General features: G+C 43.7%; 1 long non-coding RNA gene across 1 annotated transcript; it reads left to right on the top strand.

The window, feature by feature from the left end:
• The first annotated feature begins 280 nt into the window (after positions 1 to 280).
• LOC109302008 lies at positions 281 to 2044 on the top strand. Its single transcript, XR_002098685.1, has 2 exons — positions 281 to 432; positions 1323 to 2044. It is a non-coding gene; the product is annotated as an uncharacterized LOC109302008 (long non-coding RNA).
• The last annotated feature ends 2824 nt before the right edge of the window (positions 2045 to 4868 follow it).

Here is a 4868-nt window from a genome sequence, read left to right as displayed (position 1 = left end):
ATTTTTTTCACCAGGACTTAAATTGAAGATCAGCAACTGGGTTGGGACATTCGTTCATGTCGAGCAAACTAATATGCTAAAGGCAGACAAGATTCTTTGGGTAAATGTGATATCTTGTATTAAACCAACTACATAGTTGGCAAAATTGTTCTCTGCAAGCTTTTGGGCACAAACACCCTTCTAAAATCATATGACAATAATGAATGCTTTTTAGTGGTACTGCTTGTCTCCTATCTCACTTTGTCCTGGCAGAGGGTAGGTGGGAGGGAGAGGTGTTTGCCCCAGCAAAAGTTACTCTTTCACACCCTCCTCTTTGCTTTATCATTGTATTATAGCCACTACAGCATCCTGTTGCCCAGCCCACTTGGTTTCTGCTGAACTAGTGGAAGGTGATGGAGTTCCCCCCCTTCTCACAGCCCTGAACGGTGCACGGTGAGTATTTGTGACAGAGCTGGTTTTTATCTGATGGAGGGAGGGGGGAAAGGCAGCTCTCTTGAGTAGTTCTGAGCTGCTCCATAACCAGTTATACATCGGAAAGGGTTAGCACATGACTGACAGTATTATATATTAAGGGCAGATTTCTACTTGTTTTGCAGTTAGGTATCTGTATTTTTCAAGTATATTGTACTTTATTGTTAAATCCACTTAAAAACACTATAGGCTGCTTTACAGCTCTATGTGCTCTTTGTTGTGCTTTAATGGAAGTCTGATTTCAAGGGTTTTAAACTAGTATTTTTAAGCCATCACTGTTTTTCTCAGTTTTAAACCCACTATTGCCTTTTTCTCTACATTAATTCAAAGTAGTAGAGTCGATACCCCAAATATCAACTAGTTTAGGCCCCTATTGTTTTACATGTCCACTGTTGTAATTTGATGGAGGTCAAATTTCAAGGACTTTCTAAAGTCAATGCTTTATCTCCACCAAACAAACTCTTTTTAAGACAAGGATATAACAGTTATGTGTGCTGTCCAGCTCTTGTTTCAGGCTCTCCACGACCAGGTAAATAAACATGAGTGCTAAAGGGATAGGCAGACCCTGTAAGAACAACAACAAAATTACTTTACCCCAAAGTTTGCGTATAGCATTAGCCATATTAGTTAAAACATTAGCACTAGTTTAACACTAAAAGTGTTAAATCAGTCTGCAGTTATACTTCCACTGAATGAAATAAAAGATGTATTAAGCAGGAAAAAAATTGTGGGGATATTTCATAGTTCTAAGAAAATAGCGTCAAATAAATATATATTTGGGGAGGAAGGAAAGCATATGACATGGCCCTTTCAAGTACCATATTTGATTTGAGAAGCTGTCTGGTTTTTAGGCCCCAAAGTTGACCCAGGCTAACAATATGATATTCTGAGATAAAGGCTGCACGTTCTAAAAAAGTAGGTGTTTGCATGTTGTGTGTTTTAAACCTACAGTTATGTTACTGAGAAATGTTTATAAAAAGATACAATACACTGGCCTATAAAAATAGTAATTTATCCACGGGCTTTTCAACAGCATCTTCTTCTCAGTTACAATGGCATCTCTAATATAATAATATTTATATTCATGCAAGGATTGAAGAATTTGGCCCTTTTCTCTCATATCTGAGAGAAAATACATTACATCAAATACATTACTTTATAAAGGACCAACTCTGATTACAATCGGTAGGAGGACAAAAGTGTCTTGATGTCAAAGGTGCTACTGACTTTATTCACACTAGTCTATCCATGTGTAAAATTCTGAAAAGCTGTAACTGAAAAGAGCCAATAACAAACCCCACTGCTTCACTAGTTACCTTAACTATCTACAGGGATTTCAATGGATAGTAATCAAACATGTTACATCTAAATGTAAATTTGTTTAAATTGCAAGCTGCCTAAAATATCTTCATGTTTCTAAATAGGATAAAAAAGAAATCAGCTTACCAGGCCTCAAGTGAATTGTAGAGACTGATATGAAAAGCCTAAAAAATGTAGATCAATAGAACTTTTTCACATAATGCTGTTATAAGATACTGGGTTTTAACAACTATCAATAAAAATATCTTAATATGTCAGTGTTTACGTTAATGTAAACAGCCACTCCTAATGCATTTTAGATCAGAAAGTGTGTTTGTGTGTGCAGGGATGGAGGGAAGGTCAATTTTTGCCAAATGGAAACATATAAACCTGATAAGGTGAAATTTTGCACATTTACATGGAGTGACCACACCACAGTAAAACATGGAGGAAACATTATGCAGTTATTTTATTATAACATTTTGGCTGTGTCCTTAAAGTTAATCATTGTTTCCACTCTCAGTTCTTGAAAGTGAGCTGAAAACATAAACTGGACAAAAAATGCATAGTATAGGTAAAATACTAAAAGTCAGCCTTCAGCTAAAAGGCAGTTATGATAGCACTGTCAAAAATCTCTGCACGTTTTACAACTTAGCAGGACTTGAAACTTTGATTTCCTGCAGCTTTTTCAAGACTGGGGAGGGGGGAGGGGGAAGATTGAAGGACACTAGGTGGCAGCGCTGAGCCTTTCCTGTACAAGTAAGATGATGTGGGAAAACGTGGAGCTAACAAAACCAAGGTTTTATTTTTTCCGTGATTTTATTCACCGTGTACAGCTGTAAGGTTCTGACTGAATTCCAGCGCATTCTTATAAAAAATGCTCTCGGGGGAAAACATATAGGCTCACCTGGACACTTTTAAAACATTTTCAGACCCCAAATCTCATTGAACTGACAGGGAAAATTAAAGTTTTATTACTAATAATTATAATAGGTAGAGCTGCATATTAAACATAAGAGGATTGAGAAATCAGTTATTAAGACCTATAGCTTCCGGACACACCTGGTGTGTTCAGAACTACATGACCTGACTGAAGCTTTATATAAGAATACAGTAGGTCCATCCAAAAATGGTTTCTATCAGTTAAAAGTGTCTTAAAAATACACTGATTTAGTAATGCAGTGGATCTTTTCTTTTTCTGAAACTGAAGAGTAATAGTGTTTGGTGTTACTTGGTTGCTGCTACTGCTACTGATCCCCCCTTCCTCATCTGAGTAGCCTGAGAAATGACCTGGAATTAGATCAGACGGGCTTTTTGGAGACAAGCCTTTCCTGGTGTTAAGACATGCTTATACATGTTGCCCTCTGCATTGAAAGCATAATGGCTGGGCAGTGAAGGTAAGAGACAATGATGAAGAAATCATCAAGGCCTTAAAAGTGACTATATAATCAGTGACATCAAACAGGAGGAAAATACTGGAGTCTGTGAGGCCTTGAACCAGAAAACTGTGGATTCATTCCAAAGTTGGTGGAATGAATTAAATTAATGTCACCCCATCCCCTGCTTACACAGAGACCACTATATTCCTTTTATAAAGCATTACAGAAAAGTCATAGAGAAAAGTAGGGCTGGCGGGGACCTCCAGAGGTCTAGTCCAACCCCCTGCTTGAGGCAGAAACATCCCATCTCCAAACCATCCCATCCCATCCCATCCCATCCCAACCGTAATCAAAACTCTAGATTGAGACCACTGTCAACCCTGCCCCAACATAGGCCTGATACCCTAACCCAGGAGTTTTGAAACTTGTTAAAGGAGTGTACCCTTAAAGGAGGGTGGTGGATGGAAGTGGTGGCAGCCACGTGCAAGCTTCCCCCTCCGTGTCTGACTGGCTTGGTGGCACCTGTGCAGCCTGCAGTGGAGAGCCGCTGCCCTCACCCCACCCCTTCCCGCTCCTGGGGGGTGGTGGGTGGCAGCACTCCATCCCCACCAACCCGCACGTACCTCCTAGCACCTTTCAAAGTACCCCCAGGGGTACGTGCCCCCAGTTGACAACCCCTGCCCCAACCTGTCACACATAAAGCAGGGGAGCCACAGCAGTCAATGTCCTCCCTTCCATAAAACATTATGTATATCCAGTTTCTATCCATCAGGCACTGTCTATAGATCGCGTACCATTCACTTGATGCTTACCACGTGCATTCTCTCCTAACCATGCAGGCACATCACTGTAGTTTTAGTGTGCCTTGTGTGTCTGTAGCACGCAGAGGACTAGATACACTGCACGCACATCCATATATAATTCTATGATATATCAAGAATAAATCCAACGCCACTTATGTATTCCTTTCTTGCCTGTGCTGTAATTTCTAAGGCTGGGAGCAGGCTAGGACTGAACAGCCCTGTGCTTTTAAGATGTCTTGTCTCACAAAAGAAAAAAAACGGCTGGAAAAATAACACCCACCCCCTTCCAGCCTCAAAGCCAGGCAGTGATGCAGGGGTCCCCAGAGCAGCAACAGCTGAAGTTGTGTCTTCCAGCCTCCTCTTTCCGGAGCTCGCCCTTGAGGGCTGGGACGGGGCCACAGAGAGAGGCTGGAAACTGATGCAACCCCTATAGAAGAACCCCCCACCCCCCCCCAAAAAAACCCAACCCCAAGTCAACCCAGCCCAGGGGCAGTGCTCAGTGAACAAGCAGCCCTGGCTTTCTGGCGGGATCCAAACACCTGCCGGAGGAGGAGGAGGGGAGGCTGGCGCTGGAACAGAGGAGGCGGCAGATGGTAGGTAGGTAACAGGTCGCCTCCCGCGGCTGGGGGGGCAGCCCTGCGTGGCGGGGCTGAACTTTGCATTCGCCCGCCCAGGCGCCGCCTTCAGCAGGGCCGCGGGGGGAGGGGGCCTTGCCCGGAGCTGTTTGCACAGCTGGAGGCAGAAAGGAGCCGCTCCTCTGAGGCACGAGAAGCCGCGGGCTGCGACGCTCCCCCCGGGCTCACACTGCCCTGCAACCCCCTTGCTTGGGTGCCGCTCGTGCACGGCGGGCGGGGGAGCGCGCGAAGCAGCTCGGCTGCGTCACAGAGCAGCGATGGGGGCGGGGGCGGGGGCGCTG

This window comes from Gavialis gangeticus, unplaced genomic scaffold, assembly GCF_001723915.1.
Source record: "Gavialis gangeticus isolate Ggan-Ray unplaced genomic scaffold, GavGan_comp1, whole genome shotgun sequence".
NCBI classification, from domain to species: Eukaryota; Metazoa; Chordata; order Crocodylia; family Gavialidae; genus Gavialis; species Gavialis gangeticus.
Note: the sequence above shows the minus strand (reverse complement) of the source record. Positions and strands in the feature narration are given on the sequence as shown.